Source organism: Sceloporus occidentalis, unplaced genomic scaffold (genome assembly GCF_023333645.1).
Source record: "Sceloporus occidentalis isolate IW3139 unplaced genomic scaffold, rSceOcc1.0.p SCAF_177, whole genome shotgun sequence".
Taxonomy (NCBI): domain Eukaryota; kingdom Metazoa; phylum Chordata; class Lepidosauria; order Squamata; family Phrynosomatidae; genus Sceloporus; species Sceloporus occidentalis.
Window position 1 is genome coordinate 1,785,076 of NW_028317157.1, and position 16,578 is coordinate 1,801,653.

The following is a 16,578-nucleotide window of genomic DNA, read 5'->3' on the forward strand; positions in this document are numbered from 1 at the left end:
ACGAGGAGGAGACCCTGCAGCAACAAGAGCAGCCCAGCAGCAGAGGTGATTGCCTGGGCACTTGTGGGTGGAGGACCCTTTAAAACGCCTTCCCAGAGTTCCCTCAGAGACTTTGGTGACCTGGAGGAGACCCTGCAACAACTAGAGCAGCCCAGCAGCAGAGGTGATTGCCTTGGCACTTGTGGGTGGAGGACCCGTTAAAACGCCTTCCCAGAGTTCCCTCAGAGACTTTGGTGACGAGGAGGAGACCCTGCAGCAACAAGAGCAGCCCAGCAGCAGAGGTGATTGCCTGGGCACTTGTGGGTGGAGGACCCTTCAAAACGCCTTCCCAGAGTTCCCTCAGAGACTTTGGTGACCAGGAGGAGACCCTGCAGCAACAAGAGCAGCTCAGCAGCAGAGGTGATTGCCTGGGCACTTGTGGGTGGAGGACCCTTTAAAACGCCTTCCCAGAGTTCCCTCAGATATTTTGGTGACGAGGAGGAGACCCTGCAGCAACAAGAGCAGCCCAGCAGCAGAGGTGATTGCCTGGGCACTTGTGGGTGGAGGACCCGTTAAAACGCCTTCCCAGAGTTCCCTCAGAGACTTTGGTGACCTGGAGGAGACCCTGCAGCAACAAGAGCAGCCCAGCAGCAGAGGTGATTGCCTGGGCACTTGTGGGTGGAGGACCCTTTAAAACGCCTTCCCAGAGTTCCCTCAGAGACTTTGGTGACGAGAAGGAGACCCTGCAGCAACAAGAGCAGCCCAGCAGCAGAGGTGATTGCCTGGGCACTTGTGGGTGGAGGACCCTGTAAAACGCCTTCCCAGAGTTCCCTCAGAGACTTTGGTGACCTGGAGGAGACCCTGCAGCAACAAGAGCAGCTCAGCAGCAGAGGTGATTGCCTGGGCACTTGTGGGTGGAGGACCCTTTAAAACGCCTTCCCAGAGTTCCCTCAGAGACTTTGGTGACCAGGAGGAGACCCTGCAGCAACAAGAGCAGCCCAGCAGCGGAGGTGATTGCCTGGGCACTTGTGGGTGGAGGACCCTTTAAAACGCCTTCCCAGAGTTCCTTCAGAGACTTTGGTGACGAGGAGGAGACCCTGCATCAACAAGAGCAGCCCAGCAGCAGAGGTGATTGCCTTGGCACTTGTGGGTGGAGGACCCTTTAAAACGCCTTCCCAGAGTTCCCTCAGAGACTTTGGTGACGAGGAGGAGACCCTGCAGCAACAAGAGCAGCCCAGCAGCAGAGGTGATTGCCTGGGCACTTGTGGGTGGAGGACCCTTCAAAACGCCTTCCCAGAGTTCCCTCAGAGACTTTGGTGACCAGGAGGAGACCCTGCAGCAACAAGAGCAGCCCAGCAGCAGAGGTGATTGCCTGGGCACTTGTGGGTGGAGGACCCTTTAAAACGCCTTCCCAGAGTTCCCTCAGAGACTTTGGTGACCTGGAGGAGACCCTGCAGCAACAAGAGCAGCCCAGCAGCAGAGGTGATTGCCTTGGCACTTGTGGGTGGAGGACCCTTTAAAACGCCTTCCCAGAGTTCCCTCAGAGACTTTGGTGACCAGGAGGAGACCCTGCAGCAACAAGAGCAGCCCAGCAGCAGAGGTGATTGCCTGGGCACTTGTGGGTGGAGGACCCTTTAAAACGCCTTCCCAGAGTTCCCTCAGAGACTTTGGTGACCTGGAGGAGACCCTGCAGCAACAAGAGCAGCCCATCAGCAGAGGTGATTGCCTGGGCACTTGTGGGTGGAGGACCCTTTAAAACGCCTTCCCAGAGTTCCCTCAGAGACTTTGGTGACGAGGAGGAGACCCTGCAGCAACAAGAGCAGCCCAGCAGCAGAGGTGATTGCCTTGGCACTTTTGGGTGGAGGACCCTTTAAAACGCCTTCCCAGAGTTCCCTCAGAGACTTTGGTGACCAGGAGGAGACCCTGCAGCAACAAGAGGAGCCCAGCAGCAGAGGTGATTGCCTGGGCACTTGTGGGTGGAGGACCCTTTAAAACGCCTTCCCAGAGTTCCCTCAGAGACTTTGGTGACCAGGAGGAGACCCTGCAGCAACAAGAGCAGCCCAGCAGCAGAGGTGATTGCCTAGGCACTTGTGGTGGACGACCCTTTAAAACGCCTTCCCAGAGTTCCCTCAGAGACTTTGGTGACGAGGAGGAGACCCTGCATCAACAAGAGCAGCCCAGCAGCGGAGGTGATTGCCTGGGCACTTGTGGGTGGAGGACCCTTTAAAACGCCTTCCCAGAGTTCCTTCAGAGACTTTGGTGACGAGGAGGAGACCCTGCATCAACAAGAGCAGCCCAGCAGCGGAGGTGATTGCCTGGGCACTTGTGGGTGGAGGACCCTTTAAAACGCCTTCCCAGAGTTCCCTCAGAGACTTTGGTGACCTGGTGGAGACCCTGCAGCAACAAGAGCAGCCCAGCAGCAGAGGTGATTGCCTTGGCACTTGTGGGTGGAGGACCCTTTACAACGCCTTCCCAGAGTTCCCTCAGAGACTTTGGTGACCTGGAGGAGACCCTGCAGCAACAAGAGCAGCCCAGCAGCAGAGGTGATTGCCTGGGCACTTGTGGGTGGAGGACCCTTTAAAACGCCTTCCCAGAGTTCCCTCAGAGACTTTGGTGACCTGGAGGAGACCCTGCAGCAACTAGAGCAGCCCAGCAGCAGAGGTGATTGCCTGGGCACTTGTGGGTGGAGGACCCTTTAAAACGCCTTCCCAGAGTTCCCTCAGAGACTTTGGTGACCAGGAGGAGACCCTGCAGCAACAAGAGCAGCCCAGCAGCAGAGGTGATTGCCTGGGCACTTGTGGGTGGAGGACCCTTTAAAACGCCTTCCCAGACTTCCCTCAGAGACTTTGGTGACGAGGAGGAGACCCTGCAGCAACAAGAGCAGCCCAGCAGCAGAGGTGATTGCCTGGGCACTTGTGGGTGGAGGACCCTTTAAAACGCCTTCCCAGAGTTCCCTCAGGCTTTGGTGACCTGGAGGAGACCCTGCAGGAACTAGAGCAGCCCAGCAGCAGAGGTGATTGCCTGGGCACTTGTGGGTGAAGGACCCTTCAAAACGCCTTCCCAGAGTTCCCTCAGAGACTTTGGTGACCTGGAGGAGACCCTGCAGCAACAAGAGCAGCCCAGCAGCAGAGGTGATTGCCTGGGCACTTGTGGGTGGAGGACCCTTTAAAACGCCTTCCCAGAGTTCCCTCAGAGACTTTGGTGACCTGGAGGAGACTCTGCAGCAACTAGAGCAGCCCAGCAGCAGAGGTGATTGCCTGGGCACTTGTGGGTGGAGGACCCTTTAAAACGCCTTCCCAGAGTTCCCTCAGAGACTTTGATGACCAGGAGGAGACCCTGCAGCAACAAGAGGAGCCCAGCAGCAGAGGTGATTGCCTGGGCACTTGTGGGTGGAGGACCCTTTAAAACGCCTTCCCAGAGTTCCCTCAGAGACTTTGGTGACCTGGAGGAGACCCTGCAGCAACAAGAGCAGCCCAGCAGCAGAGGTGATTGCCTGGGCACTTGTGGGTGGAGGACCCTTTAAAACGCCTTCCCAGAGTTCCCTCAGAGACTTTGGTGACCAGGAGGAGACCCTGCAGCAACAAGAGCAGCCCAGCAGCAGAGGTGATTGCCTGGGCACTTGTGGGTGGAGGACCCTTTAAAACGCCTTCCCAGAGTTCCCTCAGAGACTTTGGTGACCTGGAGGAGACCCTGCAGCAACAAGAGCAGCCCAGCAGCAGAGGTGATTGCCTGGGCACTTGTGGGTCGAGGACCCTTTAAAACGCCTTCCCAGAGTTCCCTCAGAGACTTTGGTGACGAGGAGGAGACCCTGCAGGAACAAGAGCAGCCCAGCAGCAGAGGTGATTGCCTGGGCACTTGTGGGTGGAGGACCCTTTAAAACGCCTTCCCAGAGTTCCCTCAGAGACTTTGGTGACGAGGAGGAGACCCTGCAGCAACAAGAGCAGCCCAGCAGCAGAGGTGATTGCCTGGGCACTTGTGGGTGGAGGACCCTTTAAAACGCCTTCCCAGAGTTCCCTCAGAGACTTTGGTGACGAGGAGGAGAACCTGCAGCAAGAAGAGCAGCCCAGCAGCAGAGGTGATTGCCTGGGCACTTGTGGGTGGAGGACCCTTTAAAGCCCCTTCGCAGAGTTCCCTCAGAGACTTTGGTGACGAGGAGGAGACCCTACAGCAACAAGAGCAGCCCAGCAGCAGAGGTGATTGCCTGGGCACTTGTGGGTGGAGGACCCTTTAAAACGCCTTCCCAGAGTTCCCTCAGAGACTTTGGTGACGAGGAGGAGACCCTGCAGCAACAAGAGCAGCCCAGCAGCAGAGGTGATTGCCTGGGCACTTGTGGGTGGAGGACCCTTTAAAACGCCTTCCCAGAGTTCCCTCAGGCTTTGGTGACCTGGAGGAGACCCTGCAGGAACTAGAGCAGCCGAGCAGCAGAGGTGATTGCCTGGGCACTTGTGGGTGAAGGACCCTTCAAAACGCCTTCCCAGAGTTCCCTCAGAGACTTTGGTGACCTGGAGGAGACCCTGCAGCAACAAGAGCAGCCCAGCAGCAGAGGTGATTGCCTGGGCACTTGTGGGTGGAGGACCCTTTAAAACGCCTTCCCAGAGTTCCCTCAGAGACTTTGGTGACCTGGAGGAGACCCTGCAGCAACTAGAGCAGCCCAGCAGCAGAGGTGATTGCCTGGGCACTTGTGGGTGGAGGACCCTTTAAAACGCCTTCCCAGAGTTCCCTCAGAGACTTTGATGACCAGGAGGAGACCCTGCAGCAACAAGAGGAGCCCAGCAGCAGAGGTGATTGCCTGGGCACTTGTGGGTGGAGGACCCTTTAAAACGCCTTCCCAGAGTTCCCTCAGAGACTTTGGTGACCTGGAGGAGACCCTGCAGCAACAAGAGCAGCCCAGCAGCAGAGGTGATTGCCTGGGCACTTGTGGGTGGAGGACCCTTTAAAACGCCTTCCCAGAGTTCCCTCAGAGACTTTGGTGACCAGGAGGAGACCCTGCAGCAACAAGAGCAGCCCAGCAGCAGAGGTGATTGCCTGGGCACTTGTGGGTGGAGGACCCTTTAAAACGCCTTCCCAGAGTTCCCTCAGAGACTTTGGTGACCTGGAGGAGACCCTGCAGCAACAAGAGCAGCCCAGCAGCAGAGGTGATTGCCTGGGCACTTGTGGGTGGAGGACCCTTTAAAACGCCTTCCCAGACTTCCCTCAGAGACTTTGGTGACGAGGAGGAGACCCTGCAGCAACAAGAGCAGCCCAGCAGCAGAGGTGATTGCCTGGGCACTTGTGGGTGGAGGACCCTTTAAAACGCCTTCCCAGAGTTCCCTCAGGCTTTGGTGACCTGGAGGAGACCCTGCAGGAACTAGAGCAGCCCAGCAGCAGAGGTGATTGCCTGGGCACTTGTGGGTGAAGGACCCTTCAAAACGCCTTCCCAGAGTTCCCTCAGAGACTTTGGTGACCTGGAGGAGACCCTGCAGCAACAAGAGCAGCCCAGCAGCAGAGGTGATTGCCTGGGCACTTGTGGGTGGAGGACCCTTTAAAACGCCTTCCCAGAGTTCCCTCAGAGACTTTGGTGACCTGGAGGAGACTCTGCAGCAACTAGAGCAGCCCAGCAGCAGAGGTGATTGCCTGGGCACTTGTGGGTGGAGGACCCTTTAAAACGCCTTCCCAGAGTTCCCTCAGAGACTTTGGTGACCTGGAGGAGACCCTGCAGCAACAAGAGCAGCCCAGCAGCAGAGGTGATTGCCTGGGCACTTGTGGGTGGAGGACCCTTTAAAACGCCTTCCCAGAGTTCCCTCAGAGACTTTGGTGACGAGGAGGAGACCCTGCAGCAACAAGAGCAGCCCAGCAGCAGAGTTGATTGCCTTGGCACTTGTGGGTGGAGGACCCTTTAAAACGCCTTCCCAGAGTTCCCTCAGAGACTTTGGTGACCTGGAGGAGACCCTGCAGCAGCAAGAGCAGCCCAGCAGCAGAGGTGATTGCCTGGGCACTTGTGGGTGGAGGACCCTTTAAAACGCCTTCCCAGAGTTCCCTCAGAGACTTTGGTGACCAGGAGGAGACCCTGCAGCAACAAGAGCAGCCCAGCAGCAGAGGTGATTGCCTGGGCACTTGTGGGTGGAGGACCCTTTAAAACGCCTTCCCAGAGTTCCCTCCGAGACTTTGATGACCAGGAGGAGACCCTGCAGCAACAAGAGGAGCCCAGCAGCAGAGGTGATTGCCTGGGCACTTGTGGGTGGAGGACCCTTTAAAACGCCTTCCCAGAGTTCCCTCAGAGACTTTGCTGACCTGGAGGAGACCCTGCAGCAACAAGAGCAGCCCAGCAGCAGAGGTGATTGCCTGGGCACTTGTGGGTGGAGGACCCTTTAAAACGCCTTCCCAGAGTTCCCTCAGAGACTTTGGTGACGAAGAGGAGACCCTGCAGCAACTAAAGCAGCCCAGCAGCAGAGGTGATTGCCTGGGCACTTGTGGGTGGAGGACCCTTTAAAACGCCTTCCCAGAGTTCCCTCAGAGACTTTGGTGACCAGGAGGAGACCCTGCAGCAACAAGAGCAGCCCAGCAGCAGAGGTGATTGCCTGGGCACTTGTGGGTGGAGGACCCTGTAAAACGCCTTCCCAGAGTTCCCTCAGAGACTTTGGTGACCTGGAGGAGACCCTGCAGCAACAAGAGCAGCCCAGCAGCGGAGGTGATTGCCTGGGCACTTGTGGGTGGAGAACCCTTTAAAACGCCTTCCCAGAGTTCCCTCAGAGACTTTGGTGACCAGGAGGAGACCCTGCAGCAACAAGAGGAGCCCAGCAGCAGAGGTGATTGCCTGGGCACTTGTGGGTGGAGGACCCTTTAAAGCCCCTTCGCAGAGTTCCCTCAGAGACTTTGGTGACGAGGAGGAGACCCTACAGCAACAAGAGCAGCCCAGCAGCAGAGGTGATTGCCTGGGCACTTGTGGGTGGAGGACCCTTTAAAACGCCTTCCCAGAGTTCCCTCAGAGACTTTGGTGACGAGGAGGAGACCCTGCAGCAACAAGAGCAGCCCAGCAGCAGAGGTGATTGCCTGGGCACTTGTGGGTGGAGGACCCTTTAAAACGCCTTCCCAGAGTTCCCTCAGGCTTTGGTGACCTGGAGGAGACCCTGCAGGAACTAGAGCAGCCCAGCAGCAGAGGTGATTGCCTGGGCACTTGTGGGTGAAGGACCCTTCAAAACGCCTTCCCAGAGTTCCCTCAGAGACTTTGGTGACCTGGAGGAGACCCTGCAGCAACAAGAGCAGCCCAGCAGCAGAGGTGATTGCCTGGGCACTTGTGGGTGGAGGACCCTTTAAAACGCCTTCCCAGAGTTCCCTCAGAGACTTTGGTGACCTGGAGGAGACCCTGCAGCAACTAGAGCAGCCCAGCAGCAGAGGTGATTGCCTGGGCACTTGTGGGTGGAGGACCCTTTAAAACGCCTTCCCAGAGTTCCCTCAGAGACTTTGATGACCAGGAGGAGACCCTGCAGCAACAAGAGGAGCCCAGCAGCAGAGGTGATTGCCTGGGCACTTGTGGGTGGAGGACCCTTTAAAACGCCTTCCCAGAGTTCCCTCAGAGACTTTGGTGACCTGGAGGAGACCCTGCAGCAACAAGAGCAGCCCAGCAGCAGAGGTGATTGCCTGGGCACTTGTGGGTGGAGGACCCTTTAAAACGCCTTCCCAGAGTTCCCTCAGAGACTTTGGTGACCAGGAGGAGACCCTGCAGCAACAAGAGCAGCCCAGCAGCAGAGGTGATTGCCTGGGCACTTGTGGGTGGAGGACCCTTTAAAACGCCTTCCCAGAGTTCCCTCAGAGACTTTGGTGACCTGGAGGAGACCCTGCAGCAACAAGAGCAGCCCAGCAGCAGAGGTGATTGCCTGGGCACTTGTGGGTCGAGGACCCTTTAAAACGCCTTCCCAGAGTTCCCTCAGAGACTTTGGTGACGAGGAGGAGACCCTGCAGGAACAAGAGCAGCCCAGCAGCAGAGGTGATTGCCTGGGCACTTGTGGGTGGAGGACCCTTTAAAACGCCTTCCCAGAGTTCCCTCAGAGACTTTGGTGACGAGGAGGAGACCCTGCAGCAACAAGAGCAGCCCAGCGGCAGAGGTGATTGCCTGGGCACTTGTGGGTGGAGGACCCTTTAAAACCCCATCCCAGAGTTCCCTCAGAGACTTTGGTGACCTGGAGGAGACCCTGCAGCAACAAGAGCAGCCCAGCAGCAGAGGTGATTGCCTGGGCACTTGTGGGTGGAGGACCCTTTACAACGCCTTCCCAGAGTTCCCTCAGAGACTTTGGTGACCTGGAGGAGACCCTGCAGCAACAAGAGCAGCCCAGCAGCAGAGGTGATTGCCTGGGCATTTGTGAGTGGAGGACCCTTTAAAATGCCTTCCCAGAGTTCCCTCAGAGACTTTGGTGACGAGGAGGAGACCCTGCAGCAACAAGAGCAGCCCAGCAGCAGAGGTGATTGCCTGGGCACTTGTGGGTGGAGGACCCTTTAAAACGCCTTCCCAGAGTTCCCTCAGAGACTTTGGTGACGAAGAGGAGACCCTGCAGCAACTAAAGCAGCCCAGCAGCAGAGGTGATTGCCTGGGCACTTGTGGGTGGAGGACCCTTTAAAACGCCTTCCCAGAGTTCCCTCAGAGACTTTGGTGACCAGGAGGAGACCCTGCAGCAACAAGAGCAGCCCAGCAGCAGAGGTGATTGCCTGGGCACTTGTGGGTGGAGGACCCTTTAAAACGCCTTCCCAGAGTTCCCTCAGAGACTTTGGTGACCTGGAGGAGACCCTGCAGCAACAAGAGCAGCCCAGCAGCGGAGGTGATTGCCTGGGCACTTGTGGGTGGAGAACCCTTTAAAACGCCTTCCCAGAGTTCCCTCAGAGACTTTGGTGACCAGGAGGAGACCCTGCAGCAACAAGAGGAGCCCAGCAGCAGAGGTGATTGCCTGGGCACTTGTGGGTGGAGGACCCTTTAAAGCCCCTTCGCAGAGTTCCCTCAGAGACTTTGGTGACGAGGAGGAGACCCTACAGCAACAAGAGCAGCCCAGCAGCAGAGGTGATTGCCTGGGCACTTGTGGGTGGAGGACCCTTTAAAACGCCTTCCCAGAGTTCCCTCAGAGACTTTGGTGACGAGGAGGAGACCCTGCAGCAACAAGAGCAGCCCAGCAGCAGAGGTGATTGCCTGGGCACTTGTGGGTGGAGGACCCTTTAAAACGCCTTCCCAGAGTTCCCTCAGGCTTTGGTGACCTGGAGGAGACCCTGCAGGAACTAGAGCAGCCCAGCAGCAGAGGTGATTGCCTGGGCACTTGTGGGTGAAGGACCCTTCAAAACGCCTTCCCAGAGTTCCCTCAGAGACTTTGGTGACCTGGAGGAGACCCTGCAGCAACAAGAGCAGCCCAGCAGCAGAGGTGATTGCCTGGGCACTTGTGGGTGGAGGACCCTTTAAAACGCCTTCCCAGAGTTCCCTCAGAGACTTTGGTGACCTGGAGGAGACCCTGCAGCAACTAGAGCAGCCCAGCAGCAGAGGTGATTGCCTGGGCACTTGTGGGTGGAGGACCCTTTAAAACGCCTTCCCAGAGTTCCCTCAGAGACTTTGATGACCAGGAGGAGACCCTGCAGCAACAAGAGGAGCCCAGCAGCAGAGGTGATTGCCTGGGCACTTGTGGGTGGAGGACCCTTTAAAACGCCTTCCCAGAGTTCCCTCAGAGACTTTGGTGACCTGGAGGAGACCCTGCAGCAACAAGAGCAGCCCAGCAGCAGAGGTGATTGCCTGGGCACTTGTGGGTGGAGGACCCTTTAAAACGCCTTCCCAGAGTTCCCTCAGAGACTTTGGTGACCAGGAGGAGACCCTGCAGCAACAAGAGCAGCCCAGCAGCAGAGGTGATTGCCTGGGCACTTGTGGGTGGAGGACCCTTTAAAACGCCTTCCCAGAGTTCCCTCAGAGACTTTGGTGACCTGGAGGAGACCCTGCAGCAACAAGAGCAGCCCAGCAGCAGAGGTGATTGCCTGGGCACTTGTGGGTCGAGGACCCTTTAAAACGCCTTCCCAGAGTTCCCTCAGAGACTTTGGTGACGAGGAGGAGACCCTGCAGGAACAAGAGCAGCCCAGCAGCAGAGGTGATTGCCTGGGCACTTGTGGGTGGAGGACCCTTTAAAACGCCTTCCCAGAGTTCCCTCAGAGACTTTGGTGACGAGGAGGAGACCCTGCAGCAACAAGAGCAGCCCAGCGGCAGAGGTGATTGCCTGGGCACTTGTGTGTGGAGGACCCTTTAAAACCCCATCCCAGAGTTCCCTCAGAGACTTTGGTGACCTGGAGGAGACCCTGCAGCAACAAGAGCAGCCCAGCAGCAGAGGTGATTGCCTGGGCACTTGTGGGTGGAGGACCCTTTACAACGCCTTCCCAGAGTTCCCTCAGAGACTTTGGTGACCTGGAGGAGACCCTGCAGCAACAAGAGCAGCCCAGCAGCAGAGGTGATTGCCTGGGCATTTGTGAGTGGAGGACCCTTTAAAATGCCTTCCCAGAGTTCCCTCAGAGACTTTGGTGACGAGGAGGAGACCCTGCAGCAACAAGAGAAGCCCAGCAGCAGAGGTGATTGCCTTGGCACTTGTGGGTGGAGGACCCTTTAAAACGCCTTCCCAGAGTTCCCTCAGAGACTTTGGTGACCTGGAGGAGACCCTGCAGCAACAAGAGCAGCCCAGCAGCAGAGGTGATTGCCTGGGCACTTGTGGGTGGAGGACCCTTTAAAACGCCTTCCCAGAGTTCCCTCAGAGACTTTGGTGACGAGGAGGAGACCCTGCAGCAACAAGAGCAGCCCAGCAGCAGAGGTGATTGCCTGGGCACTTGTGGGTGGAGGACCCTTTAAAACGCCTTCCCAGAGTTCCCTCAGAGACTTTGGTGACCAGGAGGAGACCCTGCAGCAACAAGAGCAGCCCAGCAGCAGAGGTGATTGCCTGGGCACTTGTGGGTGGAGGACCCTTTAAAACGCCTTCCCAGAGTTCCCTCAGAGACTTTGATGACCAGGAGGAGACCCTGCAGCAACAAGAGGAGCCCAGCAGCAGAGGTGATTGCCTGGGCACTTGTGGGTGGAGGACCCTTTAAAACGCCTTCCCAGAGTTCCCTCAGAGACTTTGGTGACGAGGAGGAGACCCTGCAGGAACAAGAGCAGCCCAGCAGCAGAGGTGATTGCCTGGGCACTTGTGGGTCGAGGACCCTTTAATCGCCTTCCCAGAGTTCCCTCAGAGACTTTGGTGACGAGGAGGAGACCCTGCAGGAACAAGAGCAGCCCAGCAGCAGAGGTGATTGCCTGGGCACTTGTGGGTGGAGGACCCTTTAAAACGCCTTCCCAGAGTTCCCTCAGAGACTTTGGTGACGAGGAGGAGACCCTGCAGCAACAAGAGCAGCCCAGCGGCAGAGGTGATTGCCTGGGCACTTGTGGGTGGAGGACCCTTTAAAACCCCTTCCCAGAGTTCCCTCAGAGACTTTGGTGACCTGGAGGAGACCCTGCAGCAACAAGAGCAGCCCAGCAGCAGAGGTGATTGCCTGGGCACTTGTGGGTGGAGGACCCTTTACAACGCCTTCCCAGAGTTCCCTCAGAGACTTTGGTGACCTGGAGGAGACCCTGCAGCAACAAGAGCAGCCCAGCAGCAGAGGTGATTGCCTGGGCATTTGTGGGTGGAGGACCCTTTAAAATGCCTTCCCAGAGTTCCCTCAGAGACTTTGGTGACGAGGAGGAGACCCTGCAGCAACAAGAGAAGCCCAGCAGCAGAGGTGATTGCCTTGGCACTTGTGGGTGGAGGACCCTTTAAAACGCCTTCCCAGAGTTCCCTCAGAGACTTTGGTGACCTGGAGGAGACCCTGCAGCAACAAGAGCAGCCCAGCAGCAGAGGTGATTGCCTGGGCACTTGTGGGTGGAGGACCCTTTAAAACGCCTTCCCAGAGTTCCCTCAGAGACTTTGGTGACGAGGAGGAGACCCTGCAGCAACAAGAGCAGCCCAGCAGCAGAGTTGATTGCCTTGGCACTTGTGGGTGGAGGACCCTTTAAAACGCCTTCCCAGAGTTCCCTCAGAGACTTTGGTGACCTGGAGGAGACCCTGCAGCAGCAAGAGCAGCCCAGCAGCAGAGGTGATTGCCTGGGCACTTGTGGGTGGAGGACCCTTTAAAACGCCTTCCCAGAGTTCCCTCAGAGACTTTGGTGACCAGGAGGAGACCCTGCAGCAACAAGAGCAGCCCAGCAGCAGAGGTGATTGCCTGGGCACTTGTGGGTGGAGGACCCTTTAAAACGCCTTCCCAGAGTTCCCTCAGAGACTTTGGTGACCAGGAGGAGACACTGCAGCAACAAGAGGAGCCCAGCAGCAGAGGTGATTGCCTGGGCACTTGTGGGTGGAGGACACTTTAAAACGCCTTCCCAGAGTTCCCTCAGAGACTTTGCTGACCTGGAGGAGACCCTGCAGCAACAAGAGCAGCCCAGCAGCTGAGGTGATTGCCTGGGCACTTGTGGGTGGAGGACCCTTTAAAACGCCTTCCCAGAGTTCCCTCAGAGACTTTGGTGACGAAGAGGAGACCCTGCAGCAACTAAAGCAGCCCAGCAGCAGAGGTGATTGCCTGGGCACTTGTGGGTGGAGGACCCTTTAAAACGCCTTCCCAGAGTTCCCTCAGAGACTTTGGTGACCAGGAGGAGACCCTGCAGCAACAAGAGCAGCGCAGCAGCAGAGGTGATTGCCTGGGCACTTGTGGGTGGAGGACCCTTTACAACGCCTTCCCAGAGTTCCCTCAGAGACTTTGGTGACCTGGAGGAGACCCTGCAGCAACAAGAGCAGCCCAGCAGCAGAGGTGATTGCCTGGGCACTTGTGGGTGGAGGACCCTGTAAAACGCCTTCCCAGAGTTCCCTCAGAGACTTTGGTGACCTGGAGGAGACCCTGCAGCAACAAGAGCAGCCCAGCAGCGGAGGTGATTGCCTGGGCACTTGTGGGTGGAGGACCCTTTAAAACGCCTTCCCAGAGTTCCCTCAGAGACTTTGGTGACCAGGAGGAGACCCTGCAGCAACAAGAGCAGCCCAGCAGCAGAGGTGATTGCCTGGGCACTTCTGGGTGGAGGACCCTTTAAAACGCCTTCCCAGAGTTCCCTCAGAGACTTTGCTGACCTGGAGGAGACCCTGCAGCAACAAGAGCAGCCCAGCAGCAGAGGTGATTGCCTGGGCACTTGTGGGTGGAGGACCCTTTAAAACGCCTTCCCAGAGTTCCCTCAGAGACTTTGGTGACGAAGAGGAGACCCTGCAGCAACTAAAGCAGCCCAGCAGCAGAGGTGATTGCCTGGGCACTTGTGGGTGGAGGACCCTTTAAAACGCCTTCCCAGAGTTCCCTCAGAGACTTTGGTGACCTGGAGGAGACCCTGCAGCAACAAGAGCAGCCCAGCAGCAGAGGTGATTGCCTGGGCACTTGTGGGTGGAGGACCCTTTAAAACGCCTTCCCAGAGTTCCCTCAGAGACTTTGGTGACGAGGAGGAGACCCTGCAGCAACAAGAGCAGCCCAGCAGCGGAGGTGATTGCCTGGGCATTTGTGGGTGGAGGACCCTTTAAAATGCCTTCCCAGAGTTCCCTCAGAGACTTTGGTGACGAGGAGGAGACCCTGCAGCAACAAGAGCAGCCCAGCAGCAGAGGTGATTGCCTTGGCACTTGTGGGTGGAGGACCCTTTAAAACGCCTTCCCAGAGTCCCTCAGAGACTTTGGTGACCTGGAGGAGACCCTGCAGCAACAAGAGCAGCCCAGCAGCAGAGGTGATTGCCTGGGCACTTGTGGGTGGAGGACCCTTTAAAACGCCTTCCCAGAGTTCCCTCAGAGACTTTGGTGACGAGGAGGAGACCCTGCAGCAACAAGAGCAGCCCAGCAGCAGAGTTGATTGCCTTGGCACTTGTGGGTGGAGGACCCTTTAAAACGCCTTCCCAGAGTTCCCTCAGAGACTTTGGTGACCTGGAGGAGACCCTGCAGCAGCAAGAGCAGCCCAGCAGCAGAGGTGATTGCCTGGGCACTTGTGGGTGGAGGACCCTTTAAAACGCCTTCCCAGAGTTCCCTCAGAGACTTTGGTGACCAGGAGGAGACCCTGCAGCAACAAGAGCAGCCCAGCAGCAGAGGTGATTGCCTGGGCACTTGTGGGTGGAGGACCCTTTAAAACGCCTTCCCAGAGTTCCCTCAGAGACTTTGGTGACCAGGAGGAGACACTGCAGCAACAAGAGGAGCCCAGCAGCAGAGGTGATTGCCTGGGCACTTGTGGGTGGAGGACCCTTTAAAACGCCTTCCCAGAGTTCCCTCAGAGACTTTGCTGACCTGGAGGAGACCCTGCAGCAACAAGAGCAGCCCAGCAGCAGAGGTGATTGCCTTGGCACTTGTGGGTGGAGGACCCTTTAAAACGCCTTCCCAGAGTTCCCTCAGAGACTTTGGTGACGAAGAGGAGACCCTGCAGCAACTAAAGCAGCCCAGCAGCAGAGGTGATTGCCTGGGCACTTGTGGGTGGAGGACCCTTTAAAACGCCTTCCCAGAGTTCCCTCAGAGACTTTGGTGACCAGGAGGAGACCCTGCAGCAACAAGAGCAGCCCAGCAGCAGAGGTGATTGCCTGGGCACTTGTGGGTGGAGGACCCTGTAAAACGCCTTCCCAGAGTTCCCTCAGAGACTTTGGTGACCTGGAGGAGACCCTGCAGCAACAAGAGCAGCCCAGCAGCGGAGGTGATTGCCTGGGCACTTGTGGGTGGAGGACCCTTTAAAACGCCTTCCCAGAGTTCCCTCAGAGACTTTGGTGACCAGGAGGAGACCCTGCAGCAACAAGAGCAGCCCAGCAGCAGAGGTGATTGCCTGGGCACTTCTGGGTGGAGGACCCTTTAAAACGCCTTCCCAGAGTTCCCTCAGAGACTTTGCTGACCTGGAGGAGACCCTGCAGCAACAAGAGCAGCCCAGCAGCAGAGGTGATTGCCTGGGCACTTGTGGGTGGAGGACCCTTTAAAACGCCTTCCCAGAGTTCCCTCAGAGACTTTGGTGACGAAGAGGAGACCCTGCAGCAACTAAAGCAGCCCAGCAGCAGAGGTGATTGCCTGGGCACTTGTGGGTGGAGGACCCTTTAAAACGCCTTCCCAGAGTTCCCTCAGAGACTTTGGTGACCAGGAGGAGACCCTGCAGCAACAAGAGCAGCCCAGCAGCAGAGGTGATTGCCTGGGCACTTGTGGGTGGAGGACCCTGTAAAACGCCTTCCCAGAGTTCCCTCAGAGACTTTGGTGACCTGGAGGAGACCCTGCAGCAACAAGAGCAGCCCAGCAGCGGAGGTGATTGCCTGGGCACTTGTGAGTGGAGGACCCTTTAAAACGCCTTCCCAGAGTTCCCTCAGAGACTTTGGTGACCAGGAGGAGACCCTGCAGCAACAAGAGCAGCCCAGCAGCAGAGGTGATTGCCTGGGCACTTCTGGGTGGAGGACCCTTTAAAACGCCTTCCCAGAGTTCCCTCAGAGACTTTGGTGACCTGGAGGAGACCCTGCAGCAACAAGAGCAGCCCAGCAGCAGAGGTGATTGCCTGGGCACTTGTGGGTGGAGGACCTTTAAAACGCCTTCCCAGAGTTCCCTCAGAGACTTTGGTGACGAGGAGGAGACCCTGCAGCAACAAGAGCAGCCCAGCAGCAGAGGTGATTGCCTGGGCACTTCTGGGTGGAGGACCCTTTAAAACGCCTTCCCAGAGTTCCCTCAGAGACTTTGGTGACCTGGAGGAGACCCTGCAGCAACAAGAGCAGCCCAGCAGCAGAGGTGATTGCCTGGGCACTTGTGGGTGGAGGACCCTTTAAAACGCCTTCCCAGAGTTCCCTCAGAGATTTTGGTGACGAGGAGAAGACCCTGCAGCAACAAGAGCAGCCCAGCAGCAGAGGTGATTGCCTGGGCACTTGTGGGTGGAGGACCCTGTAAAACGCCTTCCCAGAGTTCCCTCAGAGACTTTGGTGACGAGAAGGAGACCCTGCAGCAACAAGAGCAGCCCAGCAGCGGAGGTGATTGCCTGGGCACTTGTGAGTGGAGGACCCTTTAAAACGCCTTCCCAGAGTTCCCTCAGAGACTTTGGTGACCAGGAGGAGACCCTGCAGCAACAAGAGCAGCCCAGCAGCAGAGGTGATTGCCTGGGCACTTCTGGGTGGAGGACCCTTTAAAACGCCTTCCCAGAGTTCCCTCAGAGACTTTGGTGACCTGGAGGAGACCCTGCAGCAACAAGAGCAGCCCAGCAGCAGAGGTGATTGCCTGGGCACTTGTGGGTGGAGGACCCTGTAAAACGCCTTCCCAGAGTTCCCTCAGAGACTTTGGTGACCTGGAGGAGACCCTGCAGCAACAAGAGCAGCCCAGCAGCGGAGGTGATTGCCTGGGCACTTGTGAGTGGAGGACCCTTTAAAACGCCTTCCCAGAGTTCCCTCAGAGACTTTGGTGACCAGGAGGAGACCCTGCAGCAACAAGAGCAGCCCAGCAGCAGAGGTGATTGCCTGGGCACTTGCGGGTGGAGGACCCGTTAAAACGCCTTGCCAGAGTTCCCTCAGAGACTTGGGTGACGAGGAGGAGACCCTGCAGCAACAAGAGCAGCCCAGCAGCAGAGGTGATTGCCTGGGCACTTGTGGGTGGA